The sequence below is a fragment of the Pelobates fuscus genome, chromosome 7 (genome assembly GCF_036172605.1).
Source record: "Pelobates fuscus isolate aPelFus1 chromosome 7, aPelFus1.pri, whole genome shotgun sequence".
Taxonomy (NCBI): Eukaryota; Metazoa; Chordata; class Amphibia; order Anura; family Pelobatidae; genus Pelobates; species Pelobates fuscus.
The window spans coordinates 195,969,939-195,986,097 of record NC_086323.1 but is presented as its reverse complement, the minus strand read 5'-3'; the positions used below and the strand labels follow the sequence as shown (position 1 = coordinate 195,986,097).

At 36.9% G+C, this 16,159-nt stretch overlaps 1 protein-coding gene across 3 annotated transcripts in view; it reads left to right on the top strand.

Annotated features, from left to right (window-relative positions):
- Positions 1-7,136: 7,136 nt before the first annotated feature.
- The window catches only part of LOC134568423 (oocyte zinc finger protein XlCOF7.1-like), a 29,136-nt gene continuing 20,113 nt past the window's right edge, over positions 7,137-16,159 (top strand). The window contains exon 1 of one of the 3 annotated variants that reach the window (XM_063427005.1): positions 7,137-7,250. The gene's annotated coding sequence lies outside the window, so the exon portion shown is untranslated. Of the gene's footprint in view, positions 7,289-10,018; positions 10,038-16,159 lie in introns of those variants that run through there. The other 2 variants (XM_063427006.1, XM_063427007.1) reach the window with 2 other exon arrangements.

Here is a 16,159-nt window from a genome sequence, read left to right as displayed (position 1 = left end):
CAGCATCCCTGGTGCTCAGTGATAACTCAGAACACAGGCTGGGAATCCCCTCCCTGTGCTCTGACTCACTCACTGAGCGCCTGAGCCGCGAGGGAGAGGACGACCAGCAGGAGGGACAGAGTGTGGCACCCCCCTACTGGATGGCACCAGGGGCGGACCGCCCCCCCCGCCCCCCCCCCCTTAGTACGCCACTGACAGTAGATAAGGATATGATTGTTACTAAGTTGCCTACCAAACCATATTGTAAGTCTATGGAGTGTAACCCAGTCCATATACTTATTAATAATCCTGAACAGTTTATAGATAGGTTCGGAAACTTATTTGGGTTCCAGATATATGGGACAGGTTTGGATCCTGGGACAATATTATTTATAGGGATAGAGACCGATACTGTGGCAGCCCAGACTCATCAGGTTTTCCATTCTTTCTACGAGGAGATGAGTGTAGAGAATAAGATCCCCCATAATGCTAAGAACTTGTTTATTGATCTAGCCGAGAGTATTGCCGGTAGTCTTAATGTAACCAACTGCTATGTGTGTGGAGGTACTAATATGGGAGACCAATGGCCCTGGGAAGCAAAGGAGGTAATGTATTCCGGTTCTGATACAATTGAACAGATAACATCTTCTCAAGCTGATTATCAAATGAGTGTTGGAGGTAAATCTGAGTGGCGATTAAAGACCTCCATTATAGGTTATGTTTGCATAGCAAGGAAAGGAATAATGTTTAATGCATCTGTAGGAGAATTGACTTGTCTAGGGCAAAAAGCTTATGATGATGATACAAAGAATACAACTTGGTGGTCAGCTTCAAATGTCTCAGAACCACGTCACCCGTTTGCAAGTTATACAAATTTAAAGAATGTGTGGTTTGACCTATCTGCTACATCTAGTTGGAAAGCCCCAGCAAATTTGTACTGGATCTGTGGTAAGAAAGCCTATTCGGAGTTACCACAGGACTGGGAAGGGGCATGTGTGTTAGGTATGCTCAAACCATCCTTCTTCGTGTTGCCTATTGAAACAGGAGAGACTTTGGGAGTTAAGGTATATGATGTGAATCATAGAAAGAAAAGGGGACCCCTAGAGATAGGTACCTGGGAAGATAATGAGTGGCCTCCCCAGCGTATTATAGATTATTATGGGCCAGCTACGTGGGCAGAGGATGGTACTTGTGGATATAGAACCCCAATATATATGCTCAACCGTATTATAAGGTTACAGGCAGTGGTTGAGATAATTACCAATGAAACATCGCAAGTGCTCAATCTCCTAGCGAAACATAATACTAGAATGAGGACAGCCGTTTACCAAAATAGATTAGCCTTGGATTACCTATTGGCAGTAGAGGGAGGTGTATGTGGGAAGTTTAACCTAAGCAATTGTTGTCTTCAAATAGATGATGAAGGGCAAGCAATAGCTGAGCTTACTAGCCATATGGTTAAACTAGCGCATGTGCCTACCCAGGTATGGAAAGGGTATAATCCAAGTAGTTGGTTTGGTAACTGGTATGAGCAGTTTGGAGGACTTAAGGCATTGGTAGGTGGAGTCATGCTAATCTTGATGCTGTGCCTTCTCCTACCATGTCTGATTCCTTTGGTAGTTAGGTCTGTGCAGAGCATTATAGAGAATATAGCAGAGAGAAAGGCTGCTGCACAGATAATGGCTATATATAGATATGGGGTTCTAAATCAGGGAGAACTAGTACAGGAAGAGGAATGTTGAAGAATTCATATCGTTAGGGAGTAGCAAGGTCTGGTTCATAGCAACCTGAGGTGTAAGCAAACTATGGTTAAGTGATGCATCTGGGATTGTGAAATATCAGAAGCATCAAAGGGGGGAATGTGGTGGAATCTCGGTAAAAATAAATTTAGTAGGCCGAGATTTCCACGTGGCATATGTGTATGTTGGTGTATCAGTTAGTCAGTTACACGTAGCTAAGATACAATCAACAGTGTACTGAGCAAGTGTAGGAATACAGGATATACAAGTATTTCCCCTCCTCCATTGTGCTGGGCAAGCCATGTGGTCAAACAGGAATTTAGTCTCTATTCGGTTGATGGATAAGAGTATGTGTAGGTTGAACTGATTATGGGAGGAGCTAAATGCCTATAAAAGGGACCTACACTGTATGATCAGGGCTCAGACTTTGCTGTTTTTTGGTGACCTTAGTCCCTCTGAGCCCCGGTCGGTGAATCGAATAAAGAATCTCTTCCTTCCTGAAGAAACCTGTGTCCATCTCTCTGTGCTCGGCTTCCGTCAGTTTCTCCGGTATCATAGATACTCAGTATTGTTATACAGAGCGACATTGTTATTATCAGCGTATAGATACTCAGGATTATTATGCAGAGCGACATGTTTATTATCAGTGTATAGATACTCTGTAATATTATACAGAGTGACATGTTTATTATCAGCGTATAGATACTCAGTATTATTATACAGAGTGACATGTTAATTATCAGCGTATAGATACTCCGTATTATTATACAGAGCGACATGTTTATTATCAGTGTATAGATACTCAGTATTATTATGCAGAGCGACATGTTTATTATCAGTGTATAGATACTCTGTAATATTATACAGAGTGACATGTTTATTATCAGCGTATAGATACTCAGTATTATTATACAGAGTGACATGTTTATTATCAGCGTATAGATACTCAGTATTATTATACAGAGTGACATGTTTATTATCAGCGTATAGATACTTAGTATTATTATACAGAGTGACATGTTTATTATCAGCGTATAGATACTCAGCATTATACAGTGACATGTTTATTATCAGCGTATAGATACTCAGTATTATTATACAGAGCGACATGTTTATTAGCAGCCTTGAGTGCCGTGCAAAGACACCTCGAGTGCCGTGCATGGCACTAGTGCCATAGGTTGCCTACCCCTGATATAGAGCGACATGTTTATTATCAGTGTATAGATACTCAGTATTATTATACAGAGCGACTTGTTTATTATCAGCGTATAGATACTCAGTATTATTATACAGAGCGACATGTTTATTATCAGTGTATAGATACTCCGTATTATGATACAGAGCGACAAGTTTATTATCAGTGTATAGATACTCCGTATTATTATACAGAGCGACATGTTTATTATCAGTGTATAGATACTCAGTATTATTATACAGAGCGACATGTTTATTATCAGTGTGTAGATACTCAGTATTATTATACACACTAGTGACTACATTATTATTTGGATACTGTGGTGTAAACCAGCAGTCCCCTCTAGGGAAGCTTTGCACAATGCACAGTTTTTCCCTAACCAGCTCCTGTAGTAAGTGTGCAAGGCATGCTGGGATGGATACACCCCCTAGATTTGGTCTCTTCCCAGTGTGTGTATGGAGTTCGGCCATGTTGGGTGTATGTTACAGCAGGAATGTGTAGATCAACAAAGGGATCGAACATAATATGTGACTTGTGATCAATAAATCCTGGCTGATTAACCCCTTAACGCCGTTATGGCGTACCATGCCGTCACGAATTAAATGGGCTTTAAAGCCGTTGCGACGGCATGGTACGCCGTAACGGCTTAAGCCCCCAAGAAGAGAGGTGTACTTACCTCCGCCGCGATCCTCTTCTGGGGGGCTGCCTGAGAGCCCAGGCAGTCCCCTTCCGGCAAATGAGGCCCCCGGGGGCCATGTGATCGCTCTCAAAGAGCGATCACATGCCTCCTATAGCTGGCTGTGGATCTGCCAGCAGGGGGACTGTCTGAAATATCAGACAGTCCCCCTGCTGGCAGGAGGTGTAAAAAAAATAAATTAGACGTGTAAAAATAAAATAAATATATTTATATATATATATATATATATATATATATACATATGGAACATGGGGGGGGTGGCTGCACTCACCTGAACATGCTTAAATGGGGTGCTGCTGGGGGCCATATTATACAATAAACAATACACAAGATCCAGCGCACTCTCCTATCTACTAAACAGCAACTTCAATGTTGACAGATTTTATTCGTTTTTAAAAGGTTTTTTTTAAAAACACCTTATCTAGGCAAAAAATAATGGGGATTTAGTTACATTATATGATCATACATTGCATAAGCCTGCCACAACGTCAATGTACCCCATCTTTGGCAGGTCCTCAGATGGAATTTTTTTCCCAAGTAAGTGGGTTAATCTCATAAGAGCAGACATTAGACTGTGAGAGTAGGACCTGCCAAAGATGGGGTACATTGACGTTGTGGCAGGCTTATGCAATGTATGATCATATAATGTAACTAAATCCCCATTATTTTTTGCCTAGATAAGGTGTTTTTAAAAAAAACCTTTTAAAAACGAATAAAATCTGTCAACATTGAAGTTGCTGTTTAGTAGATAGGAGAGTGCGCTGGATCTTGTGTATTGTTTATTATATATATATATATATATATATATATATATATATATATATATAATATGTATATATATTATATATATATATAATATATATACATATTATATATATATGTAACGTCATACAAAGTGTATTTTAATATTAATATAAGTACATATATTAATATTAAAATACACTTAGAATGACATTCTATATATATCTATCTATATATAAAATACAAAAAAACGCAAATATATATATATAGATAAATACATATAATTACATAAAAGATTACATTAGTATACGCGTAGAATTTAAATACCTATAAATGCATATATATTAAAATTCTAAGTGTATATTTAAATAATCTTTTAACGTAATTATGTGATTTGATTAATTAAAATTTGATTGACATGCCTGACAACACAGGGAGAAAGTGCAGAGAATTTAATTCACAAGCACTATATTTGACCCTGTAACTCTCCAAGACACCATAAAACCTGTACATAGGGGGTACTGTTTTACTCGGGAGACTTCGCTGAACTCAAATATTAGTGTTTCAAACTGGTAAATTGTATTACAACGATGATATTTTAAGTAAAAGTGACATTTTTCGCATTTTTTACAAGCGAACGGCACTTTTATGGTCTATATTATTGTTGTAATATGTTTTACTGTTTTAAAACACTAATATTTGTGTTTAGTGAAGTCTCCCGAGAATAACAGTACCCCCCATGTACAGGTTTTATGGTGTTTTGGAAAGCTAGAGAGTCACATATAAGGCTTGCATTTCATTTTTTTCACATTGAAATTTGCCAGATTGGTTATGTTGCCTTTGAGAGCGTATGGTAGCCCAGGAATGAGAATTACCCCCATGATGGCATACCATTTGCAAAAGTAGACAACCCGAGGTATTGCAAGTGGGGTATGTCCAGTCTTTCTTAGTAGCCACTTAGTCACAAACACTGGCCAAATATTCGTTTTTTGCTTTTTTCACACAAAAACAAATATGAACGCTAACTTTGGCCAGTGTTTGTGACTAAGTGGCTACTAAAAAAGACTAAACATACCCCACTTTCAATACCTTGGCTTGTCTACTTTTTCAAATGCTATGCCATTATGGGGGTAATGCTCATTCCTGGCTACCACACCGTCTCAAAGGTAACATTACTAATCTGGCAAATTTCAATTTGAAAATGGAATGTTCTATATTTGACCCTGTAACTTTCCAAAACAACATAAAACCTGTTAATGGGGGGTACTGTTGTACTCGTGAGACATTGCTGATTACAAATCTGTGCATTTTTTTGCAGTAAAACCTAACAGTGTTATGACATTCACAGTTAAAATGTCAGACGGAAATGCACATTTTAAAAAAAATCAAATTTTCTCACTTTTTTTTTAATTTTATTCATAATAAATTATGTTCCATATATGAATAGTTAATGATAGATTAAAGCCCTGTTTCTCCTGAACAAAATGATATATAATAAGTGTGGGTGCATATAATTTGAAAGAGGGGAACTACGGGTGAACAGACATATAGCGCAAATTCCAGTTTTTGTTTACGTTTTGTTTTGATCAGAACGTGCACTATTGACTCCGTCCTGAAGGGGTTAATAGACGGTATGTTATTGTAAGTCAGCTATCATCAAACATAACAGGTACTCGGTATCATTATACAGAGCGACATGTGTATTATTATTATACAGAGCGACGTGTTTATTATCAGGGTATAGATACTCTGTATTATTATGCAGAGAGACATGTTTATTATCAGTGTATAGATGCCCAGTATTATTATACAGTGTGACATGTTTATTATCACTGTATAGATACTCAGAATTATTATATAAAACTATATGTTTATTATCAGCGTATAGATACTCAGTATTATTATATAGAGCGATATGTTTATTATCAGCGTATAGATACTCAGTATTATTATATAGAGCGACATGTTTATTATCAGTGTATAGATACTCAGTATTATTATACAGAGCGACATGTTTATTATCAGTGTATAGATACTCAGTATTATTATACAGAGAGGCATGTTTATTATCAGCGTATAGATACTCAGTATTATTATACAGAGTGACATGTTTATTATCAGCGTATAGATACTTAGTATTATTATACAGAGTGACATGTTTATTATCAGCGTATAGATACTCAGCATTATACAGTGACATGTTTATTATCAGCGTATAGATACTCAGTATTATTATACAGAGCGACATGTTATTATCAGCGTATAGATACTCAGTATTATTATACAGAGCAACATGTTTATTATCAGTGTATAGATGCTCAGTATTATTATACAGAGCGACATGTTTATTATCAGTGTATAGATACTCAGTATTATTATACAGAGCGACATGTTTATTATCAGTGTATAGATACTCAGTATTATTATACAGAGCGACATGTTTATTATCAGTGTATAGATACTCCGTATTATGAGACAGAGCGACAAGTTTATTATCAGTGTATCGATATTCCGTATTATTATACAGAGTGACATGTTTATTATCAGTGTATAGATACTCAGTATTATTATACAGAGCGACATGTTTATTATCAGTGTGTAGATACTCAGTATTATTATACACACTAGTGACTACATTATTATTTGGATACTGTGGTGTAAACCAGCAGTCCCCTCTAGGGAAGCTTTGCACAATGCACAGTTTTTCCCTAACCAGCTCCTGTAGTAAGTGTGCAAGGCATGCTGGGATGGATACACCCCCTAGATTTGCTCTCTTCCCAGTGTGTGTATGGAGTTCGGCCATGTTGGGTGTATGTTACAGCAGGAATGTGTATATCAACAAAGGGATCGAACATAATATGTGACTTGTGATCAATAAATCCTGGCTGATTAATAGACGGTATGTTATTGTAAGTCAGCTATCATCAAACATAACAGGTACTCGTTATCATTATATAGAGCGACATGTTTATTATCAGTGTATAGATACTCCGTATTATTATACAGAGCGACTTGTTTATTATCAGCGTATAGATACTCAGTATTATTATACAGAGCGACATGTTTATTATCAGTGTATAGATACTCCGTATTATGATACAGAGCGACAAGTTTATTATCAGTGTATAGATACTCCGTATTATTATACAGAGCGACATGTTTATTATCAGTGTATAGATACTCAGTATTATTATACAGAGCGACATGTTTATTATCAGTGTGTAGATACTCAGTATTATTATACACACTAGTGACTACATTATTATTTGGATACTGTGGTGTAAACCAGCAGTCCCCTCTAGGGAAGCTTTGCACAATGCACAGTTTTTCCCTAGCCAGCTCCTGTAGTAAGTGTGCAAGGCATGCTGGGATGGATACACCCCCTAGATTTGCTCTCTTCCCAGTGTGTGCATGGAGTTCGGCCATGTTGGGTGTATGTTACAGCAGGAATGTGTATATCAACAAAGGGATCGAACATAATATGTGACTTGTGATCAATAAATCCTGGCTGATTAACCCCTTAACGCCGTTACGGCGTGCTATGCCGTCACGGGTTAAGTGGGCTTTAAAGTCGTTATGACGGCATAGCACGCCGTAACGGCTTGCAGCCCCAGGAGGTAAGTTATACTTACCTCCACCGCGATCTGCTTCGGGAGGACTGCCTCACAGCCCAGGCAGCCCTCCCACGGCAAATGAGGCCCCCGGGGGCCATGTGATCGCTCTCAAAGAGCAATCACATGGCCCCCTATAGCTGGCTGTGGATCTGCCAGCAGGGGGACTGTTTGAAATATCAGACAGTCCCCCTGCTGGTGGGAAGTATAATAAATAAATTAAAGACAAGTGTAAAAATAAATTAAATATATTTTTATATATATATAATATGTGTATATATATTATATATATAATATATATACATATTATATATATGTAACGTCATACAAAGTGTATTTTAATATTAATATAAGTATATATATTAATATTAAAATACACTTAGAATGACGTTACATATATATAATATGTATATATATTATATATATAATAGATGTACATATATATATTATATATAAATACGTATAATTAAAATGATAAATAAATTAAATAATAAAATAAATAAATAAAATATTGAAACAAAATTTAATATAAATTATATATGCATATGTAATTTCATTCTAACTGTATTTTGTTATTAATATATATATATCGGTAACAAAATACACTTAGAATGACATTCTATATATATCTATCTATATATAAAATACAAATAACCGCAAATATATATATATAGATAAATACATATAATTACATAAAAGATTACATTAGTATACACGTAGAATTTAAATACCTATAAATGCATATATATTAAAATTCTACATGTATATTTAAATTATCTTTTAACATAATTATGTGATTTGATTAATTAAAATTTGATTGACATGCCTGACAACACAGGGAGAAAGTGCAGAGAATTTAATTCGCAAGCACTATATTTGACCCTGTAACTCTCCAAGACACCATAAAACCTGTACATAGGGGGTACTGTTTTACTCGGGAGACTTCGCTGAACTCAAATATTCATGTTTCAAACTGGTAAATTGTATTACAACGATGATATTTTAAGTAAAAGTGAAGTTTTTTGCATTTTTTACAAGCGAACTGCACTTTTATGGTCTATATTATTGTTGTATTATGTTTTACTGTTTTAAAACACTAATATTTGTGTTTAGTGAAGTCTCCCGAGAATAACAGTACCCCCCATGTACAGGTTTTATGGTGTTTTGGAACGTTAGAGAGTCACATATAAGGCTTGCATTTCATTTTTTTCACATTGAAATTTGCCAGATTGGTTATGTTGCCTTTGAGAGCATATGGCAGCCCAGGAATGAGAATTACCCCCATGATGGCATACCATTTGCAAAAGTAGACAACCCGAGGTATTGCAAGTGGGGTATGTCCAGTCTTTCTTAGTAGCCACTTAGTCACAAACACTGGCCAAATATTCGTTTTTTGCTTTTTTCACACAAAAACAAATATGAACGCTAACTTTGGCCAGTGTTTGTGACTAAGTGGCTACTAAAAAAGACTAAACATACTCCACTTTCAATACCTTGGCTTGTCTACTTTTTCAAATGGTATGCCATTATGGTGGTAATTCTCATTCCTGGGCTACCACACCGTCTCAAAGGTAACATTACCAATCTGGCAAATTTCAATTTGAAAATGTAATGTTCTATATTTGACCCTGTAACTTTCCAAAACAACATAAAACCTGTTAATGGGGGGTACTGTTGTACTCGTGAGACATCGCTGATTACAAATATGTGCATTTTTTTTGCAGTAAAACCTAACAGTATTATGACATTCACAGTTAAAATGTCAGACGGAAATGCAAATTTAAAAAAAAATCTTATTTTCTCACATTTTTTTTACTTTTATTCATAATAAATGATGTTCCATATATGAATAGTTAATGATAGATTAAAGCCCTGTTTCTCCTGAACAAAATGATATATAATAAGTGTGGGTGCATATAATTTGAAAGAGGGGAACTACGGGTGAACAGACATATAGCGCAAATTCCAGTTTTTGTTTACGTTTTGTTTTGATCAGAACGTGCACTATTGACTCCGTCCTGAAGGGGTTAATAGACGGTATGTTATTGTAAGTCAGCTATCATCAAACATAACAGGTACTCAGTATTATTATACAGAGCAACATGTTTATTATTATTATACAGAGCAACATGTTTATTGTCAGTGTATAGATGCCCAGTATTATTATACAGTGTGACATGTTTATTATCACTGTATAGATACTCAGAATTATTATATAAAACAATATGTTAATTATCAGCTTATAGATACTCAGTATTATTATGCAGAGAGACATGTTTATTATCAGTGTATAGATGCCCAGTATTATTATATAGAGCGACATGTTTATTATCATCGTATAGATACTCAGTATTATTATACAGAGAGGCATGTTAATTATCAGCGTATAGATACTCTGTATTATTATGCAGAGCGACATGTTTATTATCAGCGTATACATACTCATTATTATACAGAGAGACATGTTTATTATCAGTGTATAGATACTCGGTATTATTATACAGAGCAACATTTTTATTAGCGTATAGATACTCAGAGCAACATGTTAATTATCAGTGTATAAATACTCATTATTATTATATAGATCAACATGTTTATTATCAGCGTATTGATACTCGGTATAATTATACAGAGCGACATGTTTATTATCAGTGTATAGATACTCAGTATTATTATGCAGAGAGACATGTTTATTATCAGTGTATAGATGCCCAGTAATATTATACAGTGTGACATGTTTATTATCACTGTATAGATACTCAGAATTATTATATAAAACGATATGTTTATTATCGGTGTATAGATACTCAGTATTATTATACAGAGCGACATGTTTATTATCAACGTATAGATACTCAGTATTATTATACAGAGCGACATGTTTATTATCAGTGTATAGATACTCAGTATTATTATACAGCGCGACATGTTTATTATCAGCGTATATATACTCAGTATTATTATACAGCGACATGTTTATGATTAGCGTAAAGATATTCAGTATTATTATACAGAGAGACATGTTTATTATCAGAGTATAGATACTCAGTATTATTATACACAATAGTGACTACATTATTATGTGGATACTGTGGTGTTAACCAGTAGTCCCCTCTAGGGAAGCTTTGCACAATACACAGTTTTTCCCGAACCAGCTCCTGAGTGACATGTTTATTATTAGCGTAAAGATGAAAGGGTTAATGCTGTCTTGGACTCAATTCCCTCAATTCTGTATCTCTCGGTCACCACATCAATTGACGGGAGAAACTTGCTCAGCAAATAACAGACACACGAAAGGTGCATGACAAGTTCTCAATTTGTATTACTGTGAATCGGGCATTTATACAATTGTATTTACATGTGTCATGAGATATGCCATTCAGAATATAAGATTGATTACTTCCTTAAATATCACATGTTATTCTGGCTGGTAAGATAAGACCTTCTTTGAATATGTCTGGATCCGAGGCCAGACATCCTGAGTATTTAGCATTGTCTTACATCCTATAGAATTGTATACTAAGCATATTATCACCTTGTCATACATCCTATAAGGAAAAATGTTATTGTCCAAGTCTTTCACAGTCAGCATATCTATGACGTACATTGAGTTAAAGCATACAAAGCAAAAAGTAGTTTAACTGTTCATATCCTTTCAGTTCAGCAATATTGATAATAAACCTTATCTAAGCATAAAATACATATATCAGAAAAGTTAATTTCATTTTCTTACATTTCCCCTCTTTGAGCAATAATAAAATTTGCTCATCTTATCGATAAAATCTTACCAGGACAGAGAAACTTCCACATGGTATTTTCAGGGGTGCTAGTCACTCCCTGCGGGACTTTCATTAATTTCTTCACCTCGATTCCCATGTGGTAATTCCTAAGGCCCAGTTTTAAAGATGGGTTGATACCCTCCAGTGGCAGAGAGGAGAATTTCCAATTGTTTCTGTTCTGCATTATGAATTAATTTCTGTATTCTCTTCCTCAATATACAAGTAAGGTGGCAGTTATAAAAATTCATACACAATAAAATCAGAACTACAATAACAAGCGGATAGAAGAATGATTTCATTATCTGGGATCCAGTAAGGGACCAACCAGTGAAAGTGTCATACCATTGATGGGCTAAATCATTCTGAATTTGTGAACTCACCTGAAGGAGTTCTCCTTTTAAGATATGTGTGGCTACCTGTGTATGTAGGTGCCCACCAGGTTAAATTTCTGGCAAAGAGATCATAAACTGGTACTGGTAATGTGTTAAATTGACAAGCTAATTTAACATCCTTTGATATATGACATAGTGTAAAATAGCATGAGCATGAAAAATATGAAACATTACCAGTTAACCATTCATTGCATTTAGTGGATTGGGTTTTTTAGAAGTAACCATTCATTATCTGTGTGGTTAAGCATTCTTCTAATCTTCTCTAATTTAAGAATCATTAGTGGGTTTTCTAATGCCAATCCTTGTTGTTGCATCCATAAATACCTGATGGCACAAATACTCCAATTACTTAGACCTGTTGTGAATTTCATAGTTGCAACAGTTAAGTTATCTAAATAATTATACATTGATTTATCTAAATCCAATCCTGTAACCTGTGATTTAACAACAGTTGGAGCCCAGTTTGCAGTAGCATGGAAACCAGTCCCTATATGCATGCTGGCTGTGTTTAACTTATTCTTGAGGGTCTCCATATCTATAACTATTTAGTATACCCATAATGGTTCCAGCACCTCCTAACAGTGTGTCATACCATTCCGTTTTCTGCCTTTTGTTTGCTGTGTTACATAATGTTACAAAAAGGAGTAGTGATTTTTAATGGCACACGTACAGCTTGTAGGAAGGCAGTTGTATTAACACATGTGGATGGAAAGGGTGTGTGTGTCGTTCATAATGACTAACATTTGTCCCCTTCTCCAATTAATGGTACCAATTATATAATCATTATTAAAGGTAATACGGCCTGTCTGTTTATATTGATATGCAACCTTATTAATTTTCTTATAATATATATCCCAAAACCTGTTTTTCTTCTTACCATCAGAACTTCTATTAAATAATGTGACACAGATATTAGTGTAATTAGTAACCTTAACTATGCACATTTCTGCGTTATAAAATCTAACAATATTCCGTGAACCTTCAAACAAACATAATGCATCGGTTTCATTAGCTGTGGACACATTCCATATGGGTAACTGGTACTTATAAGGGTTACTATTTGTCCAATTCATCCAAATGCGTTCAGTGAATGAATGATTGCATATTACATGCTGATAGAAAGGTGGTGGAGAAAAGTTCTTGAGGGAGCGTGTGTGACAAAAGCTAGATGAGGGGCTAAGGCCTAATTGGGCTGGGGGTATTGAAGAATTGTTCATCGTGTCAAAGTCCTTTTCTCCAGACACAAACAGGTTTCAAACTTGCCATTGACTTGTACTCATAATGGCATTCAAGGAACAATATCAGAGGGAGTATAACAACTCCAGAAAGCATAGCGCACAACATAATCTTGGTCTCAGGTACGTATGATCCTCTCAATCTACGATACGGTGTGAAAGCCATGATGCTTCGCTAAGGGGAACTTCTTCTGTTTCCGAGCGAGGAGTGGTGTTGTCTTCCTTGGCTCCCCTCTTTGGACACAGCTTAATTCGGGATGCGTGAATCCAGATGTCATCGGAATCTGTGAGGACAGCGGTTCTGGTTACAGCAATCACAGTAGCAGGTGGTCCAAAAGGGTATCCTCCTTTGCTGGTTCTGTTCAGCTGACGGATATACACCTTGTCACCGGGCTGGTATGGATGAGTAGCTTCCTGTGAAGGTAAGGGAAAACTACGAAGAAACTTTGTCATACATACCATTCAGTTTTATCAACAATTCCTGTACATATTCTTGTATTAGCTGTAAATCCCCAGACATTATAACAAGCGGTTCCCTGGCCCAGGGTGTGGGAAAAGGTCATCCCATCAAAATCTCAATTGGAGATAATTTAGTCACCTTGTGGGGATTCATTCTAATATCAGCTAAAATAGCTGGTAGATATCTAGTCCAATTTACCCATGTTCCTGGGTAAATTCTGGGCTTTTCCTTAATAGTCCTATTCATCCTTTCAACTACCCCTGTACACTGTGGATGATAAGGTATATGAAACTTCCAGGCAACTTGCAAGAATTTAGCAAGTTCCTTGGTAACCTTACTGGCAAAAACCGAGCCATTATGAGAGCCAATACTGCAGAGAGCCGCCATACCTGGGAATAATTTCAGCAACAATAATCTTCACTACAGTCCTAGCATCTTCCCTAGATGTCACAAAGGCCATCATGCCATCTACTAAACTGATCAACTATGACCAGTAAGTATTCTTACCAATTTTGGATACATGAATAAAATCAATCTGTAAGTGTGTAAAAAGAGCAGCTGGAGGGGGCAAATGTTCGTGCTGTGATTCGTGTGGAATATTAGGATGTGTTCTCATACATGGTTCACACTATCTTACAAAAGACTGTTTGCTTCAATTATGCCTATTCTCACCTATTCTCCCCTCTTTAGAGAACAGATCATTCTGATCTTTCTCTAAACCTTGTTTAATCCAAACATTATGGCTGCAACTTCCTTTTGCCACTTTGTCAGCCAAGGCATTTCCTCTGGAAATGTCATCACTAATTATGAGGCTTAGATGGTATAGACAGAGTCAGAAGCAGAAATGAGAATAGCATGCAAAACAAACAGGACCAGAATTAACAATACTATAGACAATAGACAGATTCTGGGTATTAAGAAAAAGAATCTCATAACTCTTAAGCGCTGGGCTGTCATGTGTTGTGTAGTGAGATTTGTTATCAGCTGAGTGACCTGGTGACTGGCATGAAGTTTTGTAGGATGCCCTAGTGTAATAGTAGTAGCAGTTTCAACAGCCATTGCACATGCTGTCAATGCTCTGAGACAACCGGCATACCCTGTGCTCAAGCTACTTTGGAAAAGAATGCTATGGGACGCATACCGCCTCCTTGCTCTTATGCACAGACCGCGGCCATGGTTTTACAGTTTGTCCTGAGCATACAAATAAAATGATTTACAATAAACAGGTAGTCCTAAAGCCGGGGCTTGTACAATAGCAACCTTGAGGGCAATATATGCAGCTATCATGTCTGGTGACCAACAGACATTTTCAGGGCTGTCAGAACGTACAGCCTGCCTTAGGATTGAGTCATAATGGGAGCATTCAAGGATCCATTGGCAGCAGTAATTAATCATGCCGAGGAAGGTGAGCAACTCCTTCCGAGTAGTGGGTGTAGGAATCCTCTGAATGACCTCAATACGTTTTGGACTTGTCTGGTGCCTGAAGCCAGAACAAAACCTAAGTAATAAACCTTTGATTTACACAATTGCATTTTGTGTTTAAAAACCTTGTGACCCACAGTTGCTGACAGTATCCACAGTGCTTGCCTCATAGCTAGGGCTACATAATAACAAATCATCATTTTGCAAAAGGACGGAACCAAGACCGGAGTCCATGTTTTTTAGAGTATGTTGGAGTACCAACGAATAAACAGCTGGGGAATCCACATAGCCTTGGGTAAGCGTGTCCAGGTAAACTGACAGCCTTCAAAAATTTAAATAAAAACCATAAGTAGCTGTGTCTCTTGATCAATAGGTATAGAAAAAATGCATTACTTAAATCAATGACAGTGAAGCAAGTGGCATCATGTGAAATGGCTGTAATGAGGGATGTCACATCAGGGACAATGGGTGCAATGGGCACAATTAAACCATTCAGGGCTCTAAAGTCCTGAACTAAGCGATATGCTGGCCAGTGGTGTTGGGAGTGGGTCTGGTGTTATTCTTATCTACCGGGCATATTTTGAGAATTGTGGGGTTGTTGGGGTATTTGGGGTTTCCTGGGGTGTGGACACTCATTCCTCCAGTGGCCATACTGGCCACAGTTAAAACAAGTGTTCCTTTCTATTCCTCCTTGGTTACCCCTGCCACTATAACCCTGATTTCCCTGTCTCCATCCCCTTGCCCCTCTTTGACCACCCCATCCACGGGCGTTATGTGCTCCATCCCATGTTCGCTCTCAGCCTGTGTAGGTGGACAGTGTTGCAATCCCTGAGCATAATAAGCAACCTTACTTCCTAAAAACCTTTTCTTAAGTAAACAACCTGCATTTTCCTTTTCTATAACCTTGGT